General features: G+C 41.8%; 1 long non-coding RNA gene across 1 annotated transcript; it reads left to right on the forward strand.

The window, feature by feature from the left end:
• Window positions 1–1,084: 1,084 nt before the first annotated feature.
• Window positions 1,085–21,185, forward strand: LOC140193012 (uncharacterized). The gene is made up of 3 exons (XR_011884559.1): window positions 1,085–1,406; window positions 20,347–20,402; window positions 21,108–21,185. It is a non-coding gene; the product is annotated as an uncharacterized lncRNA (long non-coding RNA).
• The last annotated feature ends 850 nt before the right edge of the window (window positions 21,186–22,035 follow it).

Consider the following 22,035-nt stretch of genomic DNA (forward strand, 5'->3'; position numbering starts at 1 on the left):
TAAAACTACTTTCAGAGTATTTGTATAAGCTATATATGTAATGTAAATGGATTTTGTGTTTAGGTTTGGATCCTATCCCCAAGCTAATTCATTATATATATGAAAATACTCCAAAATCTGTAAAAAAAATCATAAATCCGTAAAAAAAATCATAAATCTGAAACACTTTCAGCCTCAAGTATTTCAGTTAAGGGGTGCACAACCTGAAATAAATATATATCCCAGTTTCCACCCAGTGGTACTATTCGGAATTGCAAGGGAACTTAAACACTTTCATGACTGATTTGCGAATACAGTACTATAGTTTCATTAGCATGGAAAACTCCAACATTTTAGAATAGCGGGACAAGGGTTTAATTCAGTTGCGGGTTTATCAGAGATGAGTGTGGGAAATCTATTAGAATTTGCCATTAGGGAGTAGCTGAGCTCTTGATCAAATATAGAGTAGGAGACAAAAATCATGTCTGATTCGATGAGAAGGAAACTTGCATTGCTGTGTGGCTGAGGCCGTTTGCAGGTACTCTTTCTATAATTGTACAATACACTATCAGCAAAAATGAAATATGCGGAATTGAATACATCCTTGCCTTAAGTCATCGACATTTAAAAACGTGATTGCTTTGATTTCTGGAATATGTAAAACAGAAGTCATTAATGAGACGTCGGCCACTGACAGAGAACTGACCATCTTTGAAACCCCCAGGGTTTCGCACAGCACTAGGGACACTTTAATTGTCCGTGGTCATTTGATTGAAAGGAAAATGACTGCATTATTTTATCGCGCCTCAGAGAAGTTTGTAATGTAGGATGGTGGGCTAGCCTTACTGTGCCGTAGTTTGCGGCTGGTACAGGCTTCGAGATCCGCGGGACACTTGCCGCCGGGGGAAGGCCGCGTTCGCGCGCCTCTGCCTCCGAAAACAGGGCGACCAACCGTCCGGCGTTCTAACTTCCGCCGCATCTGATTGGGTGACGCACGGCCGTGACGTTTTTATTGACAGCAACGACCGGTAATCAACGTGCTCATTCCACTCTGGGTCCAGCCCATTCCTCCCTCGGAGGCGGGATTTCCGCTTGGGTCTCCCTGACAGCTGAAGAAGTTGATAGAAGCCACTTCTGCGTTCATTGAGGGAGGTCACAAGTGCATGTTTTCAACAAATTAGTTCATCCTTGTGTGTGTTTTTTTAAAATTAGGATGTTTTGGGCAGAAGCTCTTGCCAACCGTACAATGGTAGATGGGCCCTTTTCTGAACAAGGCATTTGAATTGCTGTTCCAGTTCTTGTGTTAGGAGATATTCAGGGAAAACCTGGGTCCGTGTATTTCATTCATCCCGTAAATTGGCCAGAAAATGCCTGCCGGGTACAATCGGGAGAAAACAATGAAGATGAAAACAGTAAAGGCTTCGAAGGTAGGAAATGTTAAGAACTGACAGGAACAGATTTTAACAGTCAACTGTCCTTTACAGTTTCTAAAGTGATTAAATATTTTATTTAGAGACATAGAGCACGACAGGTCAGCTTTTCTGGTAAACTATTAAACTGTGGAACGCAATACCTAAAACTAAAAAGGATGCAGACTCGGTTCACAGTTTTAAAACGCCAGCTCAAAACCTTGCTTTTAGCTAACATAATTTTGTCTTTTATTTTTTTGTTTGTGTTTTATGCCATTGTAAATCACTTTGAATGACATTGTTTTTATGAAGAGTGCTGTATAAATAATTTATTATTATTACAGCACAAAGAGGCCTTGGGTCCATCTTGTCTGTGCCAAACTGTTATTCTGTCTGTTGACAGGCCATTCCACCTGCACTTGGGCCACAGCGCTCTATAATCTGCCCATCCATGTATTTATCCAAACTTCCCTTAAACATTGCAATCGAACCTGCCTCCACCACTTCCGCTGACAGTTCACTCCACGATTGTACCACTCTCTGAGAGAAGAGGTCCTCTTTTTCACCCAAAGCCTATGATCTCTATAGCTCTAGCCACATCCAACCTCAGTGGAAAAAGCCCACTTGCATTTACCACTCACAACACGCTGGAGGAATTCAGCAGGTCGGGCAACATCCGTGGAAAAAATCGGTCGACGTTTCGGGCCGGAACCCTTTGTCAGGACTGTAGAGGAAAGGGGCAGAGGCCCTAAAAATTATGAGGGGTATAGATATGGTAAATATGCATTTACCATATCTATACCCCTCATAATTTTTGTATACCTCAATCAAATGGGTCCATGGTGCAGAAGGGAAGGAGGGAGAAGAAGAGAGCGCTAGTGATAGAGGACTTAGTTGTCAGAGGAACAGACAGGGGATTCTCTGGATGTGAACAGGACACCCAGATGGTATGTTGCCTCACAGGTGCCAGGGTCAGGGACATCTCAGATCGCATCTACAGCATTTCTGGGGGGGGGGGGGTGGAGGAGAGCAGCCAGATGTTTTGCTACATACTTGATGGAAAAGCAAAGGGGTCCTGAAGAGAAAATTTAGAGATCTAAGCAGAAAGTTGAAAGCAGGACCTCCGCGATGGTAATTTCTGCCAAAACAGGATGATTTGGCAGATAAGTGCGTGGCTGAGAAGCTGGTGCAGGGGGCAGCACTTCAGGTTCTTGGATAATTGGGATCTCTTTTGGGGGAGGTATGACCTGTTCAAAAGGGACAGTAGCACCTGAACCTGAGGGGAACCAATGTTCTGACAGGCAGGTTTGTGAGAGCTGTTGAGGATGGGTTAAACTAATTTGGCAGGGTGATGGGAACCGGAGTGAAGGGACTCAGGATAGGATGGATGGTAAAAAAGCAAAGATAATATGCAGTCAGACTGTCAGAAAGGGCAAGCAGATGACAGGACAAAATTGCAGCCAGCAGGGTGAGTGTCAGTGCATGAGGGACGTAGGATCAAAAGCATAGCAGGTACAGTACTCCAAAGTGTTATATCTCAATCAACGGAAAAAAAGAAATGAGAGCGATGATCTTATTCCACTTTTGCAGATTGTCGGGTATGATGTTGTGGCTATCACTGAATCATAGCTGACGGTAGTTGTAGTTGGGAGCTGAATGTCCAAGGTATTGTATCAGAGAGATAGGATGGTCGGCAGAGGGGGTGCATGCCTCTGCTGATGAAGAATGGCATCAAACCATTAGAAAGATGTTGTCGAGTTAAGAAACTCTAAGGGTAAAAGGACCCTGATGGCAGTTATATACAGGTCTTCAAACAGTAGCTGGGATGTGGACCACAGATTACAACAGAAAATAGAAAAGATGTGTCAAAAGGGCAATGTTATGACCAAGCAAAAATTAGTGGAATATAGACAATTGGGAAGCTTTTTAAAAACACTTGAATTGACTTTATTTCTTGCATCCTTCACATACATGAGGACTAAAAAAATTCTTTAAGTTACATCTCTGTCTGAATGTAGTAATTTGTAATAAATAGTATGTACAACAGGGCGGTCAATATAGCATAGAAATGCAGTTGTTTCAGCGTGAATTAATCAGTCTGATTGCCTGGTAGAAAAAGCTGTCCTGGTTCCTGTTGGTCCTGGGTTTAATGCTGTGGTACCATTTCCCGGATGGTAACAGCTGGAACAGTTTGTGGTTGGGGTGACTTGGGTCCCTAATGATCCTTTGGGCCCTTTTTAAGCATCTGTCTCTGTAAATGTCCTGAATAGGGGGAAGTTCCCAACTACAGATGTGCTGGGCTGTCTGCACCACTCTCTGCAGAGTCCTGCGATTGAGGGAAGTACGATTCCCATACCAGGCAGTGAGGATGCTCTCAATTGTGCCCCTGTAGAAAGTCCTTAGCAATTGAAAGAATGATTTGGATGGAAAAAATGAATGTAAAAGCAAGTTAGCAAACAATATCAAGGTGGATAGTAAAAGCTTTTTTCAAGTGTTTAAAAAATAAGGGTGATGAGAGTGGATATAGGACGATTAGAAACTGATGTAGAGCAGGGTTCCCCAATTAGTTTTCCACAAGGGCCAAATTGTGTCAAGGATGCCAAGCCAAGGGCCAAAACGTCCAGGGTTTTGTTTCATTGCGCCAGTAAGTTGTTTTATGGACAGATGTTGTTGCTGTTGCTGCTATTGCCATTATTATTAGTAGTAGTAGTGGTAGTAGTAATAATTTAGGCCTGGGATTCTCAAAGTCTGTGTTGTGGGTCACACAAGAAAAAAAATGCACTCTTGAAACAAAATAAGTCGAAAACCAACCATTTAATTATGACTCTAGCTATCACAACTGTCAGCTGTCACATTGAGAACTCATCTGGGACTTAAAATACACACACACACACACATAATAAACATGATAGTCTTCACCACTTCTCTTCCACACTAAATTTTAGCAGTACTGCCTTTTCCACTGTTTCTGTTCTCTCAATTAATCTATTTATTCTTTTTAATTAAGCTATGTAGCATTTGAAGTATGAAGTGTAGCTATAAATGAAATTATCAGTATTATTGTTGTTGTAGTATTATTATACCACAATAAGATTGACAAATGAACAAAAATAAATTGATTCACTCACCAATCAGTGAGAGAAGTGACAGTGACGGGATGAGGCAATCCTTCTGATGTCGGGTCTGTATTCTGTTGTGGCAATCCTGAGGCACTGGCCAAGATGTGCATTGGAGAGTCTGTTTCTGTCCTGGTTCTTGATAGAGTTCATTGAAGAAAACGATGACTCACATATGTACGTGGAGGGGAACAGTGTGAGTAGGAGCATTGAAATAGCTCTCCTGTTTTTGAATTGAGCTTGGGGAACCAGGTTGATCCAAAAGTCACTCACCCCAACGTCCTTGTGTTGTGCTTTGAGCAAGTCAGATTCAAGATTCAAAGATACAAAAAATTTTATTGTCATTCTAACCATACATCAGCTCTACAGGGCAGAATGAGACTGCATTTCCCAGGAGCAGTGCAATCATAACATAACAAACGCAACACTAAATAATAAACATAACAATAAATAGTAAAACACAACAGCCACATGTCAGTTAAAATCAAGTTATAAGTGTCCAGTGAAGTTAAAAGTGTCCAAAGCAGAGTCAGGTAGAGCAGCTATTTAGCAGTCTGACTGCCTGTGGGAGGAAGCTGTTTAGTAGCCTTGTGGTTTTAGTTTTGATGCTCCTGTAATGTTTGCCTGATGGCAGAAGAACAAACAGTTCACGGAGAGGGTGTGAGGGGTCTTTAATGATGTACCGTGTCTTCTGGAGGCATCGACTCTGAAAGAGGTGTTGGACAGAAAGTAGGGAGACCCCAATAACCTTCTCTGCTCCCCTAACCACCCTCTGCAAGGCGTTTTTGTCGACAGCACTGCAGCTGGAGTACCAGGTTGTGATGCAAAAGGTCAGCACACTCTCAACCACGCCTCTGTAGAATGTAGTTAAGATGTTAGTGGGGAGTGATGCTTGTTTAACCTTCCTCAGAAAGTGCAATCTCTGCTGGGCCCGTTTCACAATCCCAGTGGTGTTCCTGGACCAGGTGAGATTGTCCGAGATCTGCACCCCAAGGAACTTGATGTTTACAACTCTCTCCACTGTGGAGCCACTGATGCTGAGGGGTGTGTGCTCAGGCTGAGACCGTCTGAAATCGACGATTATCTCCTTGGTTTTGGTGACATTAAGCATCAAGTTGTTATCACTGCACCAGCTCTCTAGGTGTTTGACCTCTTCCCTGTACATTGTTTCATCATTTTTGCTGATGAGCCCCACCACTGTGGTATCATCAGCAAATTTAATGATCAGGTTCTCCTTGAACCTGGCTGCACAGTCATGTGTTAGCAGTGTAAACAGCAACAGGCTAAGCACACAGCCTTGTGGGGATCCAGTGCTCAACGTGATGGAGTCAGAGATGTTCCTGCCAACACGGACTGACTGTGGTCTCTCTGTCAAGAAATCCGGAATCCAGCGACACATGACAGTGTTAAGGCCAAGCAGCGACAGTTTCTCCACTAGTCTCTGTGGGATGATGGTATTGAATGCTGAACTGAAATCAATGTACAGGAAATTTTCCCATTTCCAAGACCTCCATCTGAAGAATTGCCTCATCTATGGAAGGCACCAGCCTTTTGGCCTCTGCAGTCCACTGGCCGTCAGCCGAAACGGAGAACGGACGTCTCAGGAAGAGGAGGATGTCACCTGAGAGTTGAGGGGAGCTTTCAAATCGTTCCCTGAAGTTTTCTGCCAGGCTTGTCACGAAACCCTTTATCACTGGATCCTCCCGCATTTCGTTCTTCTCGCAATGCTCCCGCAGACGTGGAAAGTGCAACTTTCTCCCATGAATGTCTCTCTCCAAAAGGTTCGGCTTTGACCGGAAAGCTTCAGTCGCCTCGTACATGTCCGCAACAGTGTGGCCATTGCCTTGTAGTTGCAGATTAAGTTGATTTAGATGAGACATGATGTGACACAAAAAAAGAACATGTGTCATCACCTTGTTGTCACTTAAAAACCTCTTAAATACTTGGGCTTTTTGGCTCTGCAGGCTGGATAAAAATGACATAAGCTCATCGCACAGGTCGCACACCCTCTCCAACAAACGGCCTTTGCTCAGCCAGTGAACATTATTATGCAGCAAAAGATCTTTGTGTTCCGCTGACATTTCCTCCAGCAATGCTCTGAAAAGGCGATGTTGCAGACTAGAACTCTCACAAACGAAATTTACCAGTCTCGTCACAGTATCCATCGCCCCTTTCATTTCCCCACACAGTTTAGCGCACAACACCGATTTGTGAATAAAGCAATGAAATGCCAAGAGTGCTGAGTTAACAGCGGCAAACCTGCTTACCAAGCCTTTGTGTTGTCCCACCATCGACGGAGCCCCGTCGGTGACAACGGACACAATCTTGATCACATCCAATCCATTCTTTTCGAAGAACTGTGTCAATTCGTTAAAAATTATTTCCCCAGTTGTGTGCCCAGGCAGAGGAAGCAAACAAAGTAGCTCTTCCCTAAAGGTCTCCCCATCAAAAAATCTTGCGAACATAGATAGCTCTTCCATATTGGTTCAGTCACAGGACGAGTCTATGGCTAGTGATATGGCTTCTGCTTTCTCCAAATCGGTGAGTAGATTGGAAAAACACTCCTCCGCTAAAACTTCTACTCTTCCTGTTGCCGTGGTAGCCGACAATGGCACCGTCTTTAATAGCTTCACAACTGTTTTCTTGGTTTTCTCATCATGACTTAAAACTTCACCAGCCATATCAATTGCACATGTTTTAATCAACTCGGCATCGCGCACTCTACAGGGGCGTAGGTCAAGTGTACGATGTGGGATGAGGTTAAAATAAATCAGAGCAGCATGTGCTTTATTTACATGTTATGACAGGTGCGTTCACTTAAGTGCCAGTGGGTCGGCGCGGTCCAGACATTTGGTTCTCGCGGTCCAGACCTGGCCCGCAGTCCGCCTATTGGAGTTGTCTGATGTAGAGAAATAATAACAGGGGACAAGGAGATGGCAGGTGAACTAAATGAGTATTTTGCATCAGTCCTCACTGTGAAAGTCACTAGCAGTGTACCAGGTATTGAAGGGTGTGAGGGAAAAGAAATGAGTACAGTTGGTATTACAAAAGAGAAGGTGCTCAAAAAACTAAAAGTTCTAAAGGTACATAAGTCACTCGGACCAGATGAACTGCATCCTAGGGTTCCGAAAGGTAGCAGTACAAATTGCGAAGGCATTAGTAAATGATCTTTCAAGAATCATTGGACTCTGGCATAGTTCCAGAGGGCTGGAAAATTGCAAATGTCACTCCACTCCTTAAGAAAAGAAGAAGGCAGCAGAAAGGAAATTTAGACCAGTTAGCCTGACCTCAGTGGTTGGGAAGATGTTGGAGTCAATTGTTAAGGATGAGGTTATGGAGTACTTTGTGACACAGGACAAGATAAGACAAAGTCAGAATGCATTCCTTAAGGGAAAATCTTGCCTGACGAACCTATTGGAATTCTTTGAGGAGATTACAAGTAGGATAGATAAAGGGGATGCAATATATGTATATTTGGATTTTCAGAAAGCCTTTGACAAGGTGCCACACATGAGGCTGCTTACCAAGTTAAATGCCTATGATATTACAGGAATGTTACTAGCGTGGTTAGAACATTAGATGATTGGTAGGAGGCATTGAGTGGGAATAAAAGGATCCTTTTCTGGTTGGCTGCCAGTGACTAATGGTGTTTTGCAGGGGTTGGTGTTGGGACCACTTCTTTTTATGCTATTTATTAATGATTTAGATGATGGAATAGATTGCTTTGCTGCCTTATTTGCATTTGATAGGAAGATTTGTGGAAAGGCAGGTAGTGTTGAGGAAACAGGTAGGCTGCAGAGGGACTTAGATTAGGAGAATGGGCAAGAAAATGACACATGAAATACAATGTTGGAAAATGCATGGTCATGCACTTTGATAGAATAAATAAATGTGCAAACTCTTTTCTAAATGGGGAGAAAATCCAAAAATCTTAGATGCAAAGGGACTTGGGAGGCCTTGCGCAGAACACTCTGAAGGATAACTTGCAGGTGGAGTCAGTGATGAGGAAGGCAAGTGCAATGTTAACATTTATGTCGGGAGGTTTAGAATATAAGAACAGGGATGTGATGCTGAGGCTTTATAAGGTCTCACTTTGAACAATTTTGGGCTTCTTATCTGAGAAAAGATGTGCTGGCAATGGAGAGGGTACGGGGCGGTTCACAGGGATGATTCTGAGACTGAAAGGGTTATCATATGAGGAATCTTTGGTGGCTCTGAGCCTTTACTCATTTAGCAGGATGAAGGGGGATCTCATTGAAACCTTTCAAATGTTGAAAGGCCTTGTCACATCTGGAGTTTCCAGTTGGCGGAGGATTCCCCTCCACACCACTCTGACATATTGGGAAATCATGTTTGTGGCAGTGGTTTGCCTTTGCCTTCTGCCGGGTGAGTTTAAAGAGGACACCACCTCTTGCAATGGATGACCAGGCCATCTAAGTGCCTTGTTGTGCTCTTAGCGCTGCACAAATGCCTGCTGGCCTGCCTTCTTGACCATTGGACCATTAATTGGTCTCTTCTGCTCAATCCGCCATGGCCAGACTTCACACGCTGGGATAGGCAGATCCCCTACCTCACCGAGGGTCGAAGACCTGTCGGCTACCCTCACATGGTTTGGCCCGTCTGCCGAGATGGTTTATCGGGGTGTGGCCGCTGCACGTGCTACAGCTACTTGGAGCCACAGGTGAGAGCTGAGCGCCAGGTGGGGACCAAAGGTGGACGAGCTGCCCTGAAAAGGGCGCGGCAGGCCCCTCACCAGAGGTGCTTGGGGTGTATTGGGTGCTCCCTAGCCACCCAATACACCCCCAAGGTCTAGAAAGGCCTAGACAGAGTAAGTGTGGAAAGGATGTTTCCCATGGTGGGAGAATCTAGGACAAGAGGGCACAGCCTCATGATAGAGGGGTGTCCATTTAAAACAGAGATGTGGAGAAATTTGTGGAATTTTTTTTTACCACAGGCAGTTGTGGAGGCCAGGTTGTTGCGTGCATTTAAGGCAGAGATTGATAGGTTCTTGATTTGCCATGGCATCAAAGGTTGCAGGGAGAAGGCTGGGGAGCCGGGCAGAGGAGGAAAAATGAATCAGCAATGATTGAATGGCAGAGCAGACTCGGGCCAAATGGCCTAATTCTGCCCTTGTGTCTTGTGGTCCAAATCTTTCCACATTTTCTTACGATCCAGGGGAAAGCAATCCTAATCTATTCAACTTTTCTCAAGTTCCAGCAATATCCTTGTAAATTTTCTCTGTACTCTTTCAACCTTATAGATATCGTTCCTGTAAGCAGGTGACCAGAACTGCACATAAAGGCGTGGCACAGTAGCCTAATGGTTAATACAATGCTTTACAGTACAGGTAACCCGGGTTCAATGCCCGCCACTACCTATAAGGAGGTTATATGTTCTCTCCGTGACCTTGTGGGTTTCTCCCAAAGACGTACCGGTTGGTAGGCTAATTGGCCATTGTAAATTGTCTTGAGGTTAGGCTAGCATTAAATTGGATTGCCTGGACAGTGTTGGTCGAAGCCTGGAAGGGCACACTCTGCGCTGAATCCGAATAAATAAATAGAACTCCAAGTTCAGTTTCAGCCAATTCTTACACAACTTTAACTTAACATCCCAAATCCAATACTCAGTACTCTGATCTATGAAAGCCAATGAGCCAGAAGCCCTCTTTATGACACCATCTACCTGTTGCACCACTTCCAAAGAAATTTCTACTGCACTCCTTGGTGTCCTACTGTTCTCTGTGTATGTCCTACCCTGGTTTGTTGCCCAAAATGCAATACCTCATACTTGTCTGCATTAAATGTCTTTTATTAGCCCATTTTTCCAGGTGGTCCAGATCCTGATGCAAGGTTAGATAGTCCTCCTTGCTGTACACTACACCCTCAATCTTGGTGTCATCTTCAAATTTGCTGATTCAGTTTACCACATTATCATCCAAATTATTAATATTGATGAGAAACAGTAACAGACCCAGCACCGATCCTTGTGACACCACTAGTCACAGGCTTCCAGTCAGAAGCAACCATCTACGCCCACTTTCTGGCTTGTTCCACTCTGCCAATGTTGAATCCAATTTACTACTTCATTCTGAATGCCAAGGAATTAGACCTGGACCTTCTGGAGCATCCCCCACCCACCCAGGACTTTATCAAAGTCATGTGACAATGTCCACTGCAGTTCCTTCATCAACTTTCCAGGTAACCTCCGTGGGAAAAACTCTATAAGATTGTTTAGACATTACCTACTATGCACAAAGCCATGTTGACTATCCCTAATCAGGCCCTATCTATCTAAGTACTTATATATCCTGTTCTTTAGAATATCTTCCAATAATTTACCTGCCACTGGTGACACAGGCATATAATTTTCTGGCTTATTCTTAGAGCCTTTATTGAAAATGGATCAACATTAGCTATCCTACAGTCCACTGGCACTTCATTCATGGTTTTAGGATGTTTTAAGTACCTCTGCCAGGGCCCCTGCAATTTCTGCACTAGGTCAGAGGGGACACCTTGTCAGGTCCTGTAGACCTTTCCTGGTCCTGTTCCAGAGGTTTTATACAGGCAGCAAATCCCCGTTGTAAGTGGGAGTAGCAAGGGCTGGTAACTCCCCCCCCCGCCCCCCCCCCCAGGTCACTGGAGTCAAAGGTCTGTGTGAGTCTGGAATCAAGCCCTGAAGGGTCAAACCCATGACCTGAGGTCAATATCCAGACATTGGCAAAGTCTGGAGGGCAAAGTCAGAAGTCCAGAACACAGGGAACCTGGAGATAGAAGCCTGAAGTTTGAAGACTGATGGTAGAAACTCAAAGGAATCACGAGGGTCTGGATCAGATGTCTGTGGAAGTTCTTGGGTTGTTAATACAAATGATGCATTTCACTGTATGTACCTAGACAGAACCTTCGCCCAAATTGTACAGGATGCAACCATAATCATTGGTAACCTTAGCCTATTCACGCCAGTCCGTATCTTGTTTTTAACATGAGAGAATATCATAAAGGGACGCCTGTGGGTTACTTGCTGTCCTACATGCTGAAATACCTACATAGATTACGGACACAGCGTTTGAAACTGTTTGATGTCTGTAACATATGAGGAATTAGTTTGTAAACATTAACTGGCCTGTGAACAAATCAGAGTGCACTTGGGAACAGCCGAAATGGGAACTTGGAGACAGTACCATTAAGTGCTTCAGAAATGATTTGCCTGGTAGATTAATCAATACTCTGTACAATTAATGAAAACTGTAAAATTGAACAAACAAATTTAAAAATATCTGCCCACAAAAGCACAGTAGTATTTAATTTCTGTTTAAGATTTCTGAGCATGAAGGACTGATTCATGCAACTACATTTAGGATGGTCTAATTCAGAGGTTCTCAACTTTTTTATTCCATGGACCCTGATGTTTCTGGACCATTAACAGAGGGGTCCATAAACCCCAGGTTGGGAATCCCTGGTCATTTTGGATCACATATCACAGTTGCTGGAATTCTTAAGCTCTTGAGTTCAAGCAGTTGGTTACATTAGGGAAAACGTGTAATTTGGGAAATGAGAAGCTAACATTGAAGGAAGATTGATGAGCTTTCATACCAGAAATATTGAAAGTCTGAAGGAATTAGCCTCTGTGAATTTATCCCAATTGAAGAGATGAGTCGTAGGCTCTTGGAGGAGAGCATGATAATTCATAGGAATGAGGGGAGAATTAAAAAATGGGTTTAACATAGCCTTAATGTAAATGGGTGATTGGTGTGGACTTTAAGCTATAGAACTATATCTGGGCTGCATATCAGTTTTTGATTGTATGATTTTAATGATTGTAGTCCATGTGGGACCCAGAGACCCAGGAAAAGAAGAAGCTACTGTTCTGCAGTAGCAGATGGAGAAACATGGTCAGGGGGAGGATTCTCAGGTAGCAACCCCACCCGACAGAATCAAGAAGGATGGAAAGTGTGCAAATATAAAATTTTGTCCAAGATCGCTAATGTTTTGGCATTGAGCAAGTGATAGGAAAAACATCGGGGAAAATAAAGGCAATGAAGATCATCCAATAAATAAAGGGGAAATGAATGAGTAGAAAATATTTTCCAATATGATCGTGGACCTGAAAAAATACGAGCAAATTGTTGCATTGTAATAGATGAGATTAAGATTTGTGGAATTGGGAAATGATAACAAGCTGGACTAAAAATTAAAGCAACACACATCAAAGTTGCTGGTGAACGCAGCAGGCCAGGCAGCATCTGTAGGAAGAGGTGCAGTCGACGTTTCAGGCCGAGACCCTTCGCAGAAAGGCTGTTTTGGAGTCATATTGTGTGGCGTATCACAGGCTTATTCAGACCTATTTCTGTTGTTATGTGCCGTGATTTAGGATATACACATGGAAGCTTGGTCCAAACAGATGAATTGATTTTTGTTATTTAACTGGGGAAGTGGCACGATAAAAATCAGTCATGATTTCACTAAATGGTGAGCAGGTGAATGGTGCTCTGTAGCTTAATCCTGCTATTCTTGTTCTTGTGAAAGTGTTTTGAAATTTGTAGAACTGCAGACATGACCACCACTCAGGGAGAGTGGGAAGTAGGGAAGTTCTGGGTAATGTAGGGACTGAGACCAAGATCTGACTTGGCTTGAGCCATCATCTTGACAATTGATGGAAATAGTTACATGGACAGTACTTTCTGGAGACCTTAATGACCTTGGTTTCAGATTTCCTATTGTTTAAGTGATATTAATAATGTCATATATTTTATAACAAAAACATATTAATGCATCTGAAGCGGGGACAAATGATAGTTACATGGGGGTGGGTTTCAGTATGGGATCCTCCAGAATGTAGGGAGAAACACCATTTGTGAAGTTTCACTGCCTGTAATGCATAGATAAAAATAAGAGTGAAAACAATCCTGTTGCATTCTTTGGAGAGGTTTCAATGGATGGCTTAATCAATTAACTTAAAGGCTTTTGAAAGATTTGCACTTCAGTGGTCACAGTCATTCTTCTCATGATTTCTTTGATTATGTCCATTTCAGTGCTGTTTAAGATGAGACAGCAGTCTAGGGGAATGAATGGTCCAGATGAGTTTTGTGAGTACAGCTACAATGGTGGATATTTAATTTGGGGCCAAAGAAAATTTGAGGGAGAACCAATTTAAACATCAGCTTCTATGAGGATCAGAAGACCATAAAAGATAGTAACAGAATTAGGCTATTCAGCCCATCAAGTCTGCTCTGCAATTTCATCATGTTTGATCCATTTTCTCTTTCGATGCCATTCTCCTGCCTTTTCCCCATAACATTTCACGCCTTGACTAATCAAGAGCCTATCAACCTCCACCTTAAATACACCCAATAACCTGGCCTCCGCAGCCACCTGTGACAATGAATCCCAGATTCACCACCCTCTGCCTAAAGAAATTTCTCCTTATCTCCATTCTAAATGGATGCCCCTCTATTCTGAGGCTGTACCCTCTTTTCCTAGACTCCATCACTATAGGAAACATTCTCTCCACGTCCACTCTATTGAGACCATTCAACATTTGATAGGTTTCAATGAAATTCTTCTCTTCCCCCCCCCATTCTAAATTCCACCGAGTAGTACAGGCCCACAACCATCAAACACTCTTCATAAGATATCCCTTTCATTCCCGGAATCATTCTTGTAACCTCCTCTGAACCCTTTCCAATGTCAGCACATCCTTTCTTGGAGAAGGGGCCCAAAACTGCTCACAATGCTCCAAGTGAGGCCTCACCAATGCTTTACAAAGCCTCAGCATTACATCCTTACTTTTATATCCTAGTCCTCTCAAAGTGAATGCTAACATTGCATTTACCTTCCTCACCTCCACCTTAATCTGCCAGTTAACCTTCAGGGAATCTGCCACGAGGACTCCCAAGTACCTTTGAATTTTCTGTCGATTTATAAAATAGTCTACGCTTTTGTTCTTTCTACCAAAGTGCATGACTATATATTTTGTGACACTGTATTCCATCTGCCACTTATTTGCCCTTTCTCTGAATCTCTCTAAGTCCTACTGCAGCCTCCTGCTTCCTCAACACTACCTGCACCCCCCACTTATCTTCATATTGTCCGCAAATGTAGCCACAAATCCATCAGTTCTGTCATCCAGATCATTATCATATAATGTAAAAAGAAGCGGTCCCAATACTGACCCTGCGGAACACCACTTGTTACTGGCAGCCAACCAGAAAAGGTTCCCTTTATTCCCACTATTTGCCTCATGCCAATCAGCTAATCCACGCCGGTATCTTTCTTGTAATACCATGGGTTCTAATCTTGTTATCACCTTCATGTGTGGCAGCTGGTCAAAGGCCTTCTGAAAATCCAAGTGCAGAACATCCAATGATTCTCCTCTTCCTGTCCTGCTTATTATTTGCTCAGGAAGAATTCCAATAGATTTGTCAGACAAGATTTTCCCTTAAGATAACCATGCTGACCTTGACCTATTTTATCATGTGCCTCCAAGTACCGAGATCTCATCCTTAACAATTGACTCCAGTATATTTCCAGCCACTGAGGTCAGGCCAGCTGCCTCGCTCTTCAAGAGTGTAGTGACACTTGCAATTTTCCAGTCCTCCGGCACTATGAATCTGGTGATTCTTGAATGATCATTGTCAATACCTCCACAATCTCACCAGCCACCTCTTTCAGAACCCTGGGGTGTAGTCTGTTACATTTTGTAAATTCAAAACATTAAACTATTTCAAAGGAAAACAAGAGAGCCAGGAATGTGTGTCTAACTTTGGTTTTTACTTTAAGCGAAGCACACACCTATCATGTGGTAGCATCATGACATATGCAATTCACTTATTTTTACATATAACCTGTAATGAATTATTTATATGAACAAGAATGCTTAATCAAACAATATATTTACAATATTACTCATACTACTGAAATATTAAATACAGAACCTTTCTCCCTGCTTAGCTATAAACTCCAACGCAATAGAGAATGCATTTCAACTATGTACACAATGTATTATATCATACACCTGTATGCATTGTAAGTTTTAATTTGTCCCATTCAGACCTAAAGATTTAATCACTGTAGAGAACCTCCTCCGTGGTGGTTGTAGGAGTTGACTCTGAGATTGCAGGAAGTAGTTCTGACTGCAGTGGCCACTTTCCTTCTCTAACAATTGACTCTGCTGTCCTCAACTGATTGATGTGCCATCTCCAGGTGATATGAGATGCAATTTCTACTGTGTAGGGAAGTGTTCCAGTTCTGTCCTTTATCTTTCTGATCACCAGTCTGGTCCCTCGCCAGGACTGCTTGTCCAGGAGTGAAACATCAGACTGCCTTATTTAAGGAGCCTTGTTTAAGTAGAATTTCTGTCACCTTTTTGTCCTGCATACTCCTTCTGAGATTGGGTTTGAGGAGATCCAAGTGTGAATGCAAGGGATGACAAAGGAACAGCACAGCTGGTGAGTTGTTGGTTGTGGAGTGTGCTGCATTATGATATTCAAGGAGGAAATTAGTCAGTTTCTGATTCAGTGTTAGTTTAGTGTGTTCTGCTGACATTGCTTACAGTGCATTCTTTGGACTCTAAACAAACCTTTCTACCAAGCCATTTGTAGCTGGGTGGCATGGTGCAGATATATGTTCTGTTCCATTCATTTTTAGGAATGACTGAATCTGTTCCACCACAAACTGTGGTCCATTGTCACTGATTAAGTGTTCTGGAACACCAGTCCTTGTGAAGAAGTTTCTCAACACATCAACAGTGTGCGAGGTTGTAGTGGAGTCCACTGGGAAAACATATGGCTACTTGGTAGCTACATTCACTACTACCAAGAAATTTGTGCCCTTGAGTGGTCTGACAAAACCCACAAGAATCCTCTGCCAAGGCAATGCAAGCCATTCCCAGGGATGGTTAGGCATTGCTCTTGGCTTCTTGGTTGTTGTATTTGACTGCTATGAATGTCATTCTCACAGGAATTATCTTTCCTCTAGTACAAGTTCTTAGCTGTATATCTGCAAGCTTCAGTTTAGTATCTTTGAAATGCCATTCAAGCTCATTGTGTGGAATCACTGAAATAGCTGAGCCAGTGACCATTTCCATTTTGATTGATTTGCCACTCACTTCTGGCACAAGCCATGTTGCATGTCTGTTGTTAGGTTTCACATTTTAAATCTTAAGTCTACTCAGTCTTTTGTCATTCTCATCACCATCAGATTTTTCATCAACAGCAAGCAGATTAGTGCTCTTTTTGAAATTGTACCTTGACTTTTTAATTTTTTTTCTCTTGTTTGTGTAGTCCATTTATGTCTGCCAAACCTGCTCTTTTTATGTATCCTAGTTTGATCCATTTTCTGCAAGTTTTGCCTTTAAATCTGCATTGGTTTGGTGTATGGGAGCTCTTGCCACAACAGTAACACCATTTGTTCAGCAAGTCTGGTTTCTGTTTGGACACTGCAGTTTTGTGCACGCTCATTTTAATTCCTGACTGTAACTCAATTTCGTCTCTGCTATTTGCATTGATACAGCAATTTCAGCTGCTCTTAAATATAAGCTGTGCTTCAGTTCAGAGACATTTTTGAATGCTTTCTAGTTAGATTCCACGATCTCTTAGTGCATCATTAAGCCCATTACTAAACTGACAATGTTCAGATAACTTGTGCAATTCAGCCCCCTATGCTGAAATAGGCTACCCTTCCTTTTGATTCCGCTTATGAAACCTAAAGCATTCTGCAAGCAACAATGGCTTTGGTTCCAAATGTTCCTGCATTACTTGCTGGATAACTGGATGAAGTGGATCAGCCCATGAATGAATGGTGGAGCAGACTCGATGGGCCGTATGGCCTACTTCTGCTCCTAAATCTTATGGTCTTACACGATAATCAGCAAAGTTATTTTCAGCTGGTTTGGTTGGAACAGTCAACCTCCGAAGCAGATTGTATGCCTTAAATCCAATGCACTCAGCAAAAGTACTCCATTTGCTTTAAAATACTGCTTATTTCATTCTGTATACAATATCCAGTTATCTGTTATGTAATGGAACACGTCCATCTTTCTGATGTAGTTAGCTATTTCTGCTTTTCTTTATTATTGTTATCACCCAACACGCACTCATTCCTGCCCCCAACACTCTCGAACTTCTGCCATACTGTGTCTTCTACAGTGAAGACGAATCAAAATATTTAATTAGTTTGTCTGCCATTTCCTTGTTCCCCCATTACTACATCTCCTGTGTCATTTTCTAGTGGGCCAATATCTATTCTCACTTCTCTTCTACTTTTTATAGATCTGAAAAAAAAAACTTCTGGTATTGTCTTTGATCATATTGGCTAGCTTACCTTCATATTTCATCTTTTCCCTCCTTATGGCTTTTTTAGTTGTCTTCTGTTGGTTTTTAGAAGCTTCCCTCTAAATTCCCACTAATTTTTGCTTTATTTATTGCCGTTTGCCTCTTTTGACTTCTGTTGTCAGCCACAGTTGTGTCATCCTGCCTTCAGATACGTTATCCCTGCTCGTGCCTTCTTCCAATCAATTTTGGCCAGCTCCTCTCTCATGACTCTATAATTCCATTTACTCCACTGTAATAGTGATACATCTGAATTTAACTTCTCACTCTTAAACTGCATTATGACTTCTATCATTTTATGATCACTGTCTGATAAGGGTTCTTTTATCTTAAGCTCTGTCATCATATCTGGTTCATTACACCATAATAGCTTCTCCCATAATGGGCTGAACCATAAGCTGCCCTAAAAAGCTATCTCATAGGCATTCTACAAAATCTCTCTTGGAATCCAGCACCAACCTGATTTTCCCAATTTGCCTTCATATTGAAATCCCCCAAGACTATCATAACATTTCCCTTTTAACAAGCCATTTCTATCTCCCATTGTAATCTGTAGCCCACATCCTGGCTACTGTTTGGAGGCCTGTATATATCTCCCATCAGTTTTTTGACCCTTGCAGTTTTTAACTCTACCCACAATGACTCTACATCTTTTGATCCTATATCACCTCTTTCTAAGGATTTTATTTCATTTTTTACCAACATAGCAATCCCACCCCTCTGTCTACCTGCCTGTTCTTTCGACTGAATGTGTGTCTTTGTACGTTAAGCTCCCAACTCTGATCTTTGAGCCACGACTCAGTGATGCCCACAATGTCATATCTGCCAATCTCTATCTGCACTGCAAGATCATTTAACTTATTCTGTATAGTGCATACATTGAAATATAACACTTTCAGTCATGCATTCATTACCCTTTTTGATTTTGTCCTCATGTTACACTGCAACTCATCCCACCGACTGTAATTTTACCCTATCATTTACCTGTCTTTCCTGATTGTCTCACTGCACACTGCATCCAGTTGCATACCAACTGACCCATTCTCAGCCCCATCCCCTTGCCAATTTAGTTTAACCCTTCTCAAGAAGGGTGGTTAGCATTATAATGATTATAAGTTAGTTTGGTGCTGGTGATAAAATGCAAAAATCAGAAAGGGTTAATGTGTGTGATCAAGGTCATGGAAATGGTAACAGAAAGGGAAATAATATAGGAGGAATTCGTTTGAAAGGAGTTAAAGCAGAAGTTTCAAGTTCTTGTGTGTCAACATTACGGAGTGTGAGGGGATTTGGTATGCCACCAAAGACTTACAAATTTCTACAGATATACTGTGGAGATCATTCTTACAGATTGATTGCCATCTGGTATAGAGGCGCCAATACAAAGGATCGATAAAAGCTTCAGGTAGTTCGAAGCTCAGTCAGCTTCAAGGGCACTAGCCTCCCCACTACTGAGGACATCTGTAATAGGTGATGCCTTAAGAATGTGGTATCTCTCATTAAGAATCCTCACCATCATGGAAGAGCTACAGGAACCTGAAGACACAAACTCATCAGTTTAGGAATAGCTTCTTCTCTTCTGCCATCGGATTTCTGGAAAGACCATGAACACTTCCTCATTTTTGCTCTCTTTTTGCACGACTTAATTTTTTTATGATTCTTATTGTAACTTGTAATTTTTAATGTATTGCACAAAACAACAAATTTCATCATGTATGTTGGTGATGATACAACTGTTTCTGAGAAGCGAGTAGAACAATTAAATGAACTAATACCTCTATGTTTTTTACCCTAGCTTTGCTTTGAATTGTTACGTTTGAAATTATTCAAGATATAGTGCTAATACAGAAACAAGAAGGGAACGCATAACAAATCAAATCCATTGCAAATAGTAATGGAAACTAAACAGATATTTGGGAACAGCATGTTGTAAGGTCGTCTTTAATCTACATTTTAAGTGAAGACTTAAAAGGAAGAAAAGTGTTAAAGCGGGCTTGCAGTATTAAGTGGGAATTTTTTTTCATGGTTCCATTGACTTTGTTTCAAATTATATTTTAATATTTGGAATTTTCTCATTGTTATTTTTCTTACATGTCACTTGGATTTTTATTAGTAGATCTAGAGGTGTTTCGTTGGTCCTTTATTGCTTTTTCTAAATCCTGGAATTAACTCCTTATAGCGCTGTGGGAATATCTTCAACAATATTTCTAAAATGGTTCAGAAAGGTGGCTCAACACCACTTCCACGGCAATAATTAGGAATGGGAAATAAATAATGGCCTTATCAATGATGCCCAGATCTCAAAAATTAATTTGGAAAAAAAATACTTGTTCAGTTTTAATTTATTAGCACCACTGGTATAGTAGTGAAAGATGACACATGATTTCCTATAACAAATATGCATATCAGGGACTATCATTTTGATTACCATTTTAAATTAACAGGCCACAGTGCAAAGAAGTTAGAGGTTGCCAATTTATTTAGGATTTTTTTGTAAAATTAATGAAAATTTCCTTGCTAGGTGCTCTCTTCAGGACGTTTAGTGGGCTCTTCAAAGCAATGGAGTGGAAAAAAAAGGTAAGAGATTCAATTATATACACTAATATCATAATCAATATGGTAAACTTTCTCGTGAGGTTCAAATATTTACAGCAGTTGTTTGTTTATAATGCAGATGTGAGCAAAGGATATATTCCAAAAGAGCAATGTATTATTTGTCTAAAAATGGCTGCCTGAACATGCCTTTATTGAGACTGACAATGCTTCTCTTCTGCATCAGAGTTTTCAGAATACAATGCTGAGTGTAATTAATGTACTGAATTCCATTGCTTATAATGCTGTTGCTTCCACAATTTTTTATTTCTCACATAAATAACAAATAAATTATTAAGCCTTTCACATGATTTTTTTCATAATTATTAGACTTTGGAAGCTGTGGGCACCTTGTTTGGTACTCAGTGTCACTAAAACATGTAGGTTGGTTTAACATGATCATTTGTCTCGTATCTTAATATTGTGGGAGTTTGTATATCAAAAAAAGTCTGCAGAATTTTATCTGAATATCATGAAAAGGAACATTTATTGATGTCAATATCCTCCTTGCACTGACCTGTTGCAGATGTTTTCTTGGAAGAAAGAACAGTACATAAATATAAACAGATTTACAACTATTTTTCATAACGTTCAGCATTATGTAACAAATGAGTTTAAATGGTTCATCTCGAAATCCATTTGAAAGTAAAAGTTAGTTTTATTCCATTTTGATTTTTGTTTTCTTATTAGGAACACAGGAGGAAAAGCTTCCGTAGCCTCTGTAGAGTCTGGTTATTCGCTGTATTCCACTGATTCTGAGGATCAGGTGTGTCTGTTGGTACAATGCAATTTGAAGTCAGAATATACAGTAGTTATAGTAATCAACGTGCAAAACATCAATAATGTAACACAAGAGTCTTCCTCTTAACACTACTTGCATTAACTTTTATTGCCGACAGGTGGTAAGAGTGGGCTCCCTCACCTCTGCCCCTCTGACCCTCAACATAGGTGCTCCTCAAGACTATGTCCTAAGCCCCCTCCTTTACTCTCTGTATACCCATGACTCTGTCACCATCCATAGCTCCAATCTGCGAATTAAATTTGCTGACGACACTACACTGGCCTAATCTCAAATAATAATGAGGCAGTCTTCAGAGAAGAAGTCATCACCCTGACACAGTGGTGTCAAGAAAACAACCTCTCCCACAATGTAACTAAAACAAAGGAGTTGGTTGTGGACTACAGGGGGCATGGAGACAGTCTAACTCATATTGACATCAGTGGATCTGGGGCTGAGAGGGTGAATAGCTTCAGGTTCCTCGGCATACACATCACCAAGGATCTCACGTGATCTGTACATACCACAAAATACTCTGCAGATGCTGGGGTCAAAGCAACACTCACAACACGCTGGAGGAACTCAGCAGGTCGGGCAGCATCCGTGGAACCGATCAGTCAACATTTCGGGCCGGAACCCTTCGTCAGGACTGAAGAGGGAAGGAGCAGAGGCCCTATAAAGAAGGTGGGGGGAGGGTGGGAAGGAGAAGGCTGGTAGGTTCCAGGTGAAAAACCAGTAAGGGGAAAGGTAAAGGGGTTGGGGAGGGGAAGCAGGGAGGTGATAGGCAGGAAAGGTGAAGAAGGAAAAGGGGAAAACACAATGGGTAGTAGAAGGAGGTGG

The sequence above is a fragment of the Mobula birostris genome, unplaced genomic scaffold (genome assembly GCF_030028105.1).
Source record: "Mobula birostris isolate sMobBir1 unplaced genomic scaffold, sMobBir1.hap1 scaffold_3426, whole genome shotgun sequence".
In the NCBI taxonomy this organism is placed as follows: Eukaryota; Metazoa; Chordata; class Chondrichthyes; order Myliobatiformes; family Myliobatidae; genus Mobula; species Mobula birostris.